A 12,278-nucleotide genomic window follows, 5' to 3' on the forward strand; every position below is an offset into this window, starting at 1 on the left:
CCAAGCTAGGCTAGTGTACCACACTATAACACTTATGTTTGATTTACCCTTGATGCAAAGTGCAAAAATGCAATGACATACAACAAATATTTGGCTAGACGTGATCCACCAATGTATGCCAGTCTACCCAGGTAATTACATTCATCACATCTTCTTTACCGTTGATGCCAAGTAAAAAGCTCCATGGCACTTTAAGAAAGCATTTTTAAGCATATGTAGACTGACAGTAGTAGTGCCAGCCTGCATATACTTTCTTAATGGACACAGAATTTTGTACTTGTATGCAAACAAAGAAAGTTGTCCCCTTTCCCATATAAAGATTTAAAATGAAGCCCCTCCTTAAGTGATTTGAGGCACAAACTTGTTCCTACCTTGTCCTTGCACATACTGCCACATAGTATTAGACAAGGGGACTAACGAGGAACTGGTCACATTTCTTTGTGTTAGTTAAGTCTGAATCTGATTGTTAAGACGGCTTTAACCAAACGCGTAAAAATGTGGACTCTATATCTGCCGTACAGAAGAGTAGAGCAATAAAAAGATAAAAGCAGAAAGTGTGTATATTGCAAAGAACAGTTTATACAGTCAAAGTGTGTGATGCAATAACACTTATTAACAGTAGCACATGTGTTCATTGTGAACAAGAAAAACAAAATCTCTTTCAACTTTTTGTGCAAAATACCGTAATCAAAGAAAGAAAAAACATATATACACCCCTAATTAGTTACAAAGACATATTTACAATAACATAAAATTAATCAATTGAATCAGAAAGATGTGTGAAAATTACACATAGGTTCTGTGGAGCAATCTCTAAAACGATTTGCAGTTAGACAGGGTTTATGGACTGAATAGTTTCTGGAGGTAAAAAACAAAGCCAATCTTATGTTGCTTTCACCGATTGTTACAGTCCCTAAACTCCAGTTCAGGCTGACCTTTAAGGTCTGGGTCTTGGACTTTCAAGATATCTCAATATGTAGCCAACGTGTTCAAGGTAAGATAGATTAACACACTACTAGAAGGAAGGATTGGAAATAATATGTCCATAGTCATCTTCTATATGCTGACTAGTGTGTTCACGTTTCGGTGTATGTATGTACTTATAGTACAAAGCACCTTCTTCAGGGCGTCCAGTGAGCAGACCCTGTTTCAAATTTAAGAAGAAAGAAAAAGAAATGTGAGAGTTCCTCAAATTATCAATGGCTGATCATTCAGCATGTTTATGCGAGTGTAGGTGCTCATGTTACCGGCTATGTTTCAAATGTAGTCGGTAGCAGAATCCCAAGTCCCCTGGGGAGTCCGAGTAGATTGGGACACTTATGCAGGGCAGTAGGCAGTAATCTGATGAGTGCCGGCTAAAGACAGAGGTATAGCTTCCTTGTATTGATTGCCCATTCGTCAATGCTGGTGGTTCTTTATTCAGACATAATGTGGGAGTGGGGGAAGGGTGGGGAAGGGAAAGCAGAGAAAGAAGGCGAGGGTGAGATTATGAACTGCCCGCATATGTTCAAGTTTGAGAGCTGTGTACGCTTGTCCGTATATATATAGGTCACCTTGGTATGTGGGCTCTATTTGTTAGACATATTCTTTTGTAGTAACAGGTTTTCCATCTTATGGCTTGTCTGGAAAGGATGGGGGGAAAGCAGCTTCTTCTCTTTTGAAACTTCTTCCGGTGGGCAGTTGATGTCTGTATGCGAAAAGGAAAATATCTCAGAGTTTGGACTAGATTCCAAACGTGGTGTTGTATGTGGACAGACAATGGGGTGTTTTTTGTACGGCATGTGGCCAAGTGGGCGGGCATCGAGGGAGTGCATTACTACAAACATTTTAGGGAGCAGTCCCTCTGGTGTGTCGAGGAGGGAAGGAAACAGACAGGCGAGAGAACATGTGCCTGAGGTCAGCATGCATTGTGGAGAGGGCTTGGAATAGATCTTAATCTTGTGTCTCCCTCTCTCCATCCTTGTGTGGTGCATTTAGGAGAACACCCATACTTTGGTGCGAGCCCCGTGCTCAAGCCCACTATGCGTTGTCTATAAAGGAAAACCTCCTTTCAACACTTGCTCACCTTACTTATTGCTCTCAAGTGCTCCCTTTTGTCTCCTTGTCCCTACGTGTGCGTCCTCGGTCTGAAAGGGAGCTACGCGAGCTGTTCTTGTGTAAGGGACGCCGACAGGTAGTTATGGTGACCACTGTGACATGTGCTTTGCTGATTGGTTCTCTGTATACTTGCTGGGTTGCATGGGTATCAGCGTGCATCCCGAGTGGCTGTACAGCGTACGGCTGTACGGCGTAGTCTAGGAAACAGCCAAAGCTAGTGCTACGCGGAATTGGAGCAGGTCTTCTTTTATTAGGATAACACAGTTTAAATGACCGAGTCTTGGCGAAATGACGTGCCGAAGTGCAGCTCACTCTGGGATTGTGTGTCGGGTGAGGCAGCAGGGCATTGAAAAATAAAACTATAATTGCGCCTGCTTGCTAGTAGAGAAATGTATGTTCCAGTCATGCTTCGGTGTGTTGAATCCTGTGTGAGGGTTGCAAAAAGGTGAATGAATTAATAGCCTGGGCAGGGAGCAGTCCCATATGTCTGTAAGAAACCTAGGTGGAAATTTGCCTGTAGCCTGGATATAGTACCATGGATGTGCATGCTGTATGCAATGTGTAATGTCAGCGCATAAATGTATAGTATGCAGTGGGGTACCATCTCATAGGATTGCAATGTAAAGGTTAGAGAAGTGAGGTGATAATGGAGGATCAGGGAGTGTAACTTAAGCCCTCTCATGAATGAGGAGAGGCACTATGTAAGATATAGAGTCAATGCAAGCTGGGTTGGAAGGACTTGTTCAGGCCATTATAGTACGTATCCAGATGGTGTATCCATCTTGATTCTCTGTGTGTTAAGCTTTTGGATATATCTGGTCCTTCTTTCACTTTCTCCAGTACCCACCAGGTGAGATCATTTGGTGTATGCCTTGCCTCCATATAGTGTGTGACCAGGGGGGCTGTTAGGGTCTTACATCTAATCTGCGAGCGATGTTCTGATATCCTCAGGTTAACAGCCCGTGTTGTTTGGCCCACATACTTGAGCCCACATGGGCACTGCATGCAGTAGACCACAAATTTGCTCTTACAGTTAGTGAGATCTCGTAGCGTCCATTCTCGTTGGCCTATTTTGAATGATTTCAGTTTGATGGTGAATTTGCAGGTCACACAGTTGCCACATGGGTGATGCCCTTGTAGAGGTCGTAATGTTCTTTGAGCCTGGTGTCTCAGCTCTGGTTGGAAGAGGGAATGTACCAAGGTCTTTTTTATGTTCTTCCCTCGTTTATATGCAAATTGAGGTGGTGGATCATCCAGTAGGTTCAGTTTGGCTATGTGCCAATGTCTCCGTATTGCTTTCTTCATTTGCGATGTGTGTAGTCCATGGGTGATTACACATGTGATGCGATCGTCTTCATCTCCATCGTGCCTGGTTGGGTTCTGCTGTTCCAGTAGGATATCTCTGTTAGTGTTGAGGGCTCTTTTTGCTGCTTGTTTCAGTATGGATTTTGGTTACCCTCGAGTTGTTAGTCTATGGGTGAGGTCTTTCGAGTGTTTTTTGAAATCTTCTTTGGATGTGCAGTTCCTCCTTATTCGTAAAAACTGTCCATAGGGTAAATTTGCTTTGGTGTGACTGGGATGGTTACTTGTGTGATGTAATAGAGTGTTGCGGTGAGTCGATTTGCGGTACAGGTCTCATTCCAATTTTCCATCTTTGTGCTGAATAGTCAAGTCCAAAAATGTAATTTGGTTGGTACTGTATTCCATTGTAAAATGGATATCTGGATTGCATGTATTTATCAATTGCCAGAACTGCAATAGATGCAGAAGGTCTCCTTGCCATATAAAGATGACATCATCTATATAGCTAAACCAGGAGCTCAACTGTGTCTGCCATGGGTTCGTCTGGGATAGTACATGTTCTTCAAAAGTGGCCATATATAAAAAGGCCATGCTTGGGGCGAAGGCCGCCCCCATCACCGTGCCTTTTGTTTGTAGATACATCTGGCCGTCAAAGGTGAAGAAGTTCTTTGTCAGGGCTATGGTCATTAGTTCGAGAATAAAGTTGGTCGGTACCCTTTGTTGTAACAGGTTCTTGGTGAGCCACTCTCGTATGCATTCTATTTCCGCATCCTGTGGGATGTTGGAATATAAAGCTTTAATGTCTATAGTAACCAAGATCTGGGTTTCTAGGTTAAAGTCTTTCCCCACAAAGATCGTGATGGTGTGTTTTGTGTCACGTAGATATGTGGTAATTTGCATGCTCAGGGGTTGTAGAAAAGTATCTACAAATTTGCACAGTGGTTCCAGAATTGGGACGCATCTTGACGCTATTGGTTGGCCAGCTGGATTTATTGGGTTTTTGTGGATTTTTGGTAATGTGTAAAAACAGGGTGTGCGGCCCCCCTTCCTGATCAAAAATGTTGCTTCTTTTTCTGTTACCCACTCTCTTTGCATTGCAAAATCAACTGTTTCTGAGATTTCTTGTACCAGATTTTTAGTGGGATTGGTTCGGAGGGTGGAGTAGCATTCCCTGTCGTCCAGTATTGTGAGTACCATCTGTTTGTATTGGGTTACTGACATAATCACTATAGCCCCTCCATTGTCTGCTGGTTTCATTATTATACCTTTGTTATTCTGGAGTTGCATGAGGGCTTGCTTCTCCTTCCAGGTGAGGTTGTGTTTTGGTTTCACTTTCCTTGTTTTCAATTTTTCTAGATCTTTAAAATACACTTTTCAAAGGTTAACAGTTCTGGTGGTACTTGGTTGTCCGTGGGGGTGAAGTTAGATTGTAGATGTAGACCTATGTCTGCCACTTCTTCCTGTATGTTTTGCTCATGTTCTCTGAAGAAGGTCTGAAGTCTGACTTTTTGTAAAAAAGTTTGAATCTCCATCTTCAGATCGTAACGGTCTGTCTGTTTAACTGGTACGAATGTGAGTCCTTTATTAAGAACAGTTTTTTGTTCTTTGGTAAATTCAATACCCGCCAGGTTGAATACTGGAGTAGTTAGTAATGTTTGCTTTACCCTTGACAACAAGGGTAAAGCAAACATAAGTGTTATTACTGCATTCAACGTATTCCAGTCTAGCCAAGGGATTACACTTATGTTTGCTTCATCAAGGCCAAAGCAAACATGACTCTTTTATCCTTGAAGCACAGTTACAGTGCATCAATAATCATAACGCAAACATAATTGTTACTACCAGGCTAGACTGGCCTACATGCAATGTGAGCCAATGCCAACACGTATGTTTGTTTTACCCTTAATGCACATTATGTATGCATCAAGATTCTGAATAAGTCTTATTACCTGACTAGACTGGCCTACATTCAATATAGGACAGTCTAGCCAGGTGATAATACTTATGTTTTTGCTTTACCCTTCCTTGATACACAGTACCGTACATCAGGGGTAATGCAAATGAGAAGAGACATGTTATCAGGTGGCTAGACGGCCCTACAATCAATGTAAATCAGTGAAGACATGTGATAACACTTCACATATTACATTTTCTTTACCCTTAATGCACAGTACTATGCATCAAGGATAAAGCAAAAGAAACAATGCCATGTCCTCAGTATTTGCCACCCCTAAATGTAGGGTTGGGTGCTGACACACACACACACACAGACAACATTTCCATCCACACATTCACACATCATTCATACAACACCTTGCCTGCAATCATTAATAAAAATCATTATACATACATATATACAAAGATACACATTTACCTGCATGCACCCTCCATATATGTCCGTGCAACCACGGCAGTGTAAGCCACTTGGGTACCATTCTCGGAGCTGGTTAGGATTAACCAGGGGGAAGGACACCAGCTTTTGTGCATGAAGAACAGCAACCGGAATCGAAGATTTACCAATTTGTACCAGAGGACCGAATGGTCCTCCAATGCTCTCTAGGAAATAGAGACGCTGCCTGACAGGAGAGGAGACCTTTCCTGCGAGTCAGATTTTCACTTTGCAGGGACCCATTATGTGAACACGCTGACTGACAGGAGACAACTCCTTTCCTGTCAGACAGCCTGTCTATGCCGCTAGCCGCTAGCACAGAACGATGGGAGCCAGCGACACCAGTCTAACCTCACCCTACCAGCTCCCATTATTCTGCACTAGGTTTGTCCACATACAGATGGGAAAAAAGCACAGCAAGGTATGTAGCCCTGCTAAGAGGTAGGCAACACAGTCCCCGTGAGAATAAAGCACATGGGGACTGTTCTACCTGCCACTCAAGTGAAATGGCGGCCTGCCATAGTGGTGGGCTTCCACAGTGAGTCACGTGAAGGTATGGTGCTGGCTAATGAAGCAGGCGGGTGAGATCTATCTGCTAGTGAGGTATATGCTTTTCTTTTGCATGCTAGGGGAGGCCGTGTGGGCACATTTTCTGTTCGTATGAAGATGAACAAAATGTGTGGCTACCCTCCTTGTTTTGGTGTTCAGTTTGTTAAATTACATTGCTGTGTGGATGAATGGAGTGTTAATGGCTGCCAAGTTTTAGCTTGACCCTCCTGATATGCAAGAACCCGTATCACAATGACTGAAGATTAGAAGTATGTAGTTGCCTTGAATACCCTTATGCTTGTGCCTGGTCTTTTCTTTCTTTAGGATGGAAACATGTGGTGCTCTGTACCTGGTGCCTCTGATCTTGCAGTGCATGGACTGTGGTTTGTTGAGTGGATGATGCGTGTGTGTGTGCCTGACACACTATTCCAGGATTAAAGGTGTGGTGCCTGAAGATGTTTGTGTCTGTCGGTCCTGGAATTACTTACCTGTTGAAGAGGTCTACTTACAAATAACCTGGCAACATGGACAGCTTGTGGACTTTTCTATAGCTGAGGTCTGCTCTACAGTCAGCATTTTTCATTATAACATTTTTCTCTAAATACTGGTTAAATATGCCTTCAGAAATTACAAGGTGCCCTGTAGTTTCTCATGTAAATTCCTCAACACGGAACAATTTTATATTGCACTGCACAACACCAGGGATGGTGAAATGGCATATACAGATATTGCTTTAATAAATATTACATTTATTGAAACAGTGTATATTCCTCATGCCCGTACCGTTCTTCAATTTAAACGTTTCTGGAAAATAAAATGTATTTTATGCAATGCACTTTAATGGATTCCTAGAACAACACGCGCCTTACGTGTTTGCCTCTCACTTTAGCTCTTCACAAAATGTCAACGCCGCTCAGCCTTCCCAATAGGTATGGATTATGTCATTATCTTGGCCTCTCTGCGCTTGCAAATATCCATATATCAGAGCAGCATTAGCTTTAGAAAGTCCGTTTTCATGCATGAAGCACGCACACTGAAGATGAACAATGTAACACATGGCATGTGCGCAAAAACTATGCTGCATTTACTCCTATGGGGAAAACAAAAAGAATGATTACATTCGAGCAGATGGCGAGGTTTTTTTCAGATGGCCTAAAGCGACCTCCAGAGTGCAGCCAGAGTGCAGTAGTCACTGTGGGTCAAATTCTTCACACACCTCATACTATTTTCAAAAAGGCTAGGTGCGTCCACTATTTAAACAGTTTTCAGAACATGGGTATGTATTAGAACAAAATGCTTTCTACGGTTTTGGAGACACCTGCACACAGCAGTAATTCCACATTATTTATGTGTCAGTCTAGTAATTCGTATCTGTTTTTTTTTATTTAGACGAATCATGGAGTGCTAGTTCATATGTGTATTTGCTGCATTACAAGTTCTGCAACACCCAATTACAGTGAGTGATAGATATGCATGTGAACTCTTGGGAATGAGTAAGCCATCACATATTGACTATGTTCAAGGGACTCTAGAGAGAGTGGGTTATTTCATGGTTTCAGAAAACCATCCTTCTTGCCTACCCTTGGTCTGTCTGTAAATGTGCATTTACCCACCTCCGCTATTCATGCACCAACAAATGCAGCAGTGCTTAGTTCACCAGATGCAATTGGTGATGCATTCATGTTCAAATGTGGTATGACGTTGCGCCTCCTGTAGTCTCTCTAGATACTGCATATTGATCCTGGACAAAGGGTGTGTTTCTTGCAGACAGCAACATGGCTGCCGATCTAGAAGGCTCAGCTGTGTATTCAATTTCTCCTCCTTCTGTTGTTAATTGAACAAGACCAAGACAATGTACAACATCCAAAGCAGTGAATCTCTTTAGAAAGACAACGCACCCTTGTAGATATCAACATGAACAATAAATGTTGTAATTATGTAGGGAATTATTGAAAAACAATCTGTACGTAAGACATCACTCAAATTGGAGAAAGCACAGATCTTGCTGAAGCACACAGTAGGTAAACGGATACCAGGAACCAGAGGAAGAACACTTGCCCTGGAATTTCTCCCCATGACTGCTAAGTGTACACTTGTAATCTCACAATCCACAGTGTTGCCAGACTGTGAGAGGTAAGTGGGAAGCAAAGTTCCCAAAAGTGTCCTGCGGGACTCCCACATTTTTTTTGTGGGAGTTCGAAGCATTGCACAAGCCATTCACAAAGCCCTCAATCACATACAATCTCCACAAAATACACAAACCTCAAGACATTTGGGGAGATTCAAGGGTTTGAAAGGAAAGACAAAAATGACAAGTGTGAAAAAATGTGAAACAAATTATTATGACATGTAGAACAATGTAAAATTCCTTGAATAATAGGCTTTCCATTTTATTTACTTTACATTTGAACCATTTAAAACAATGGCGATATTAACAATTTATAATTAAACAAGTGACACTATTAAAGCACAAGCTTAGTAACATGTTGCAAGATGTGTTATAATGTATAAACATATTAAAAGTATAGTTATTTGATTTCTTTTTAGAAGTTGGCTGCAGAGTTGCAGTCTGTGGCAGTCACTCCATTTTGCTCCTCTGAGACCGGACTATCTCTACAGTTTCCTGCCTTCCATTTGTGGGTGGACCCATAAAACCCTCATTCAGCCGCGGTGCGGCCACGGAGTTGGCTGCAGAGTTGCAGTCTGTGGCAGTCACTCCATTTTGCTCCTCTGAGACCGGAGTCTCTCTACAGTTTCCTGCCTTCCATTTGTGGGTGGACCCATAAAACCCTCATTCAGCCGCGGAGCGGCCGCAGAGTTGGCTGCAGAGTTTCAGTCTGTGGCAGTCACTCCATTTTGCTCCTCTGAGACCGGAGTCTCTCTACAGTTTCCTGCCTTCCATTTGTGGGTGGACCCATAAAACCCTCATTCAGCCGCGGAGCGGCCGCAGAGTTGGCTGCAGAGTTGCAGTCTGTGGCAGTCTGTGCATGGCTGAAATGGCTTCAATGTCAGTGTGCTTGCCCTGTATGGACATGGACCACGAACCCGTGGAAGCAGAGGAGGGCCGCCTGCTCAGAAGCGCGTGCCCACGCCTCGCTGCGAAAGCCTTACAACAACGTGGTGCACATTTACAACATTTGCCGGGTCCGTCACATAAACATCTAAAGACCCCAACAGCAATAACAGTGAACGCCCGCTTAAAACGGGTGGATTTTATTGACCAATCTGCAGCAAAAAGTTTCAAATCACCAACCATCTTGTCAAAAACAAGCCCCACAGAAGCAGTGGACACGCGTCAACACGCACCTGGTCCCCTGCCTCCAGCGTCGGATCCGGAGCCTCTCTGCACCTCTCCAGTGCTTCTTTGACCGTGGCCCCCACCCTCACAGCTCTGGGACCCGATGGCCTCCGGAGGTAGGATCGAGGCCCGTGAGCGGGGGGGGGGCTCGCGCTTGTGAGGAGCGCGGAGCAGACGCCGCAGTCTAGCCTGGGGGTAGAGCAAAGTCCAGCACCCCCGCCCTCGGCAATGGCTGCCCCGCGAAAGGACCTGTGCGTGGCAACGCAGCCACGGGTCATTCTGGGGGAGGAGCCTGGTTTCATCTCTCCTCCCCCAGCAGCACGTGACCTGCACTTGGATGGGCTCGTCGGACCCAAGGTCACGCCCCCCTCCGAGGAGGATTCCCACCTAGCGATCTCACAGGCAAACGGAGTGCAAGAGCCCTCTGGGGACAAGAGAAGACCAGAAAAGCATTCAACAATCCCCACGGGAAATCCAGGACTCAAACACACGCTACAAATAGTAGCTCAAGTGCACTCCAGCCCACCACTCAAAGCTCCTCAAATCCCAGAGGGCTCCCCTTGTCGTCCAGAAATCGACTGCAGGGTCCTGGTTACCCCAGGAAACGAAGTTCAGGTCCCTGGCCTGGGAAATTCCCCACCCCCCGTGCCCACCCCCCTGGCAGGAGTGCCAAATAACAAAAAACGTAGTAGAAAAGAGGTGGAGTCCCCCGACACCGAACTCTCTAGAGCTTCCAGAAAGAAAGTACCCCCAAAAACGGCTAACAAAAAACAAAAACGCACAAACAGGCTGCAGGTGCCCAAAAATAAAACAAATGGTCAACCACCTAAGAAACCTTGGATCCCAGAATCAATAAAACCATCGGTTGCTAGCCTCGTAACAGACTTCTTTCACGCATTCTCCCCAGGTTCTCATTCCAGGCAAGCTGATCTTACCGATGAGGAAATCTTGGAAGCGATTAAAACCTGTCAACCTCCAGAAAAAGCAAGAAAAATAGGTTTATCGTCAGATCAGCGTGTCCAGTCCCAAAATTCCGCAAACGACAAACAAGACCCACCATCTCCAAATCGGCCCTTGCAGGTGGAATCACCAAAGCAATCTGATTCGGCCCCCCACCTTGGCCTGGCGCCCCGGATTGCATCTGGAAAGGAGAAATCGTCAAAACAAACAGACACGGGCACCAACATCGGTCAGGGGACTCAAACCGCACTAAAAAATGGCCGAGACATTTTACCCTCTGACAAGCTTACCAGTGAGATGACAACAGCCTCTCCTTTGGAAACCCCAGCACCTGCCAAACCTAAAGCAATGCAAGCCCACATTGAAGGTTCCTTGAATTCAATCCTGCCGACAACCAAAGACCACCCCACAACTTCAGGGCAGGCAGGGGCACAGTCCCCTCAGGCACCAGCCCTTGAAATCCAGAGGCCAGCAGAGTCATTAAATGGACAGAAGCCCGAAACTTCAACTCACGACGCAGGCCCATCCCGGATAAACAAGGATCATCCAGACGGCCCCCGGCAGGAAGGCGCTCCAATTGACCACCACCTTAAACCGCAGCCCGCTGGGCGACCCAGCCGTGGCCCACCAGACCTATCATCTTCGCCTGTAGTGAGACAGCTCCTAAACGAGAGCTATTTACCTTCACCAGCTCCCAAACAGCGCCCCCTCCCTCAGGGTTCGCCAATGGACTCTCCAGCGCAACACAAGAGAGACCTTCTATCAATAATGTCAGCAGTCACAATCGCAATGAACCCATTCATCAAACTTTACAAAGGCATTAACGAAAATCTGAAAGACAACACCTCTATCCAAGCATCAATGCTTTCAAAATGAACTTTTCTCGAAGGATACATCACAGCCTTAGATGATAAATTCAAAGGCCTAAGGCTGGACGTGGAACAAGAACACAAAGAACTTGCGAACATCCTCTCAGCGTCCTTTATGGGGGTTAAACCAGGAGGTCTAAACCCGCCAATGCAATTCCAATCTCCTCCTTCCAGCGCCGCCGTCCACATTCATCGGGCCTCGGCTCGGCAAATCCCAAAATTCACAAGGTTATCGACATCACAGATGACATTTTCAATGCTCCGTTAACCCTGAAAACGCCAGTGAGGGTGGAAGACCCTTCCTACCCCCTGTTTACAGGTCTAAGATCAGATAAGTCAGCACCAGGGGGAGAACCTAAAACCCAGAAATCTAAACCAGTCAAGCAACAAAGCACATGCTCAACCAAAAGAATCGAGAAAGCGGGAAACCCGGCTCAAAGTCCGGTTTCCTACCAAGCAAAACCAAAGGCGACAAACGTCTCTCCCAGAACACCAGATGACTTCCTGGCAGACAAGGTCCTGATGAACATCTCTCAGCACCCAGACGATATTCAAGACTCATCGCCGGACAAAAGTGGGAAAAAACACCAGCCATTAAATTCGCCGGCCCCTCTACTTGACTGCGGAAACAGACTCGAGAAAGAAATCATCGATGAATCGTCAGAAGAGGAATCTGCTCACAAATTTACCACTCTGGAAGAGCGCAGGAAAATTCTCCAACGTCGGAAACCCACCAGCCCACGGAGCCCTCCTAGTTCTCGAGTGGTGTCGTTTACATCACCAACAGCCTGCGAGAGGCCAACTCGTAAAAAGT

Source organism: Ambystoma mexicanum, chromosome 5q (genome assembly GCF_040938575.1).
Source record: "Ambystoma mexicanum isolate Mex_15411 chromosome 5q, UKY_AmexF1_1, whole genome shotgun sequence".
NCBI classification, from domain to species: Eukaryota; Metazoa; Chordata; class Amphibia; order Caudata; family Ambystomatidae; genus Ambystoma; species Ambystoma mexicanum.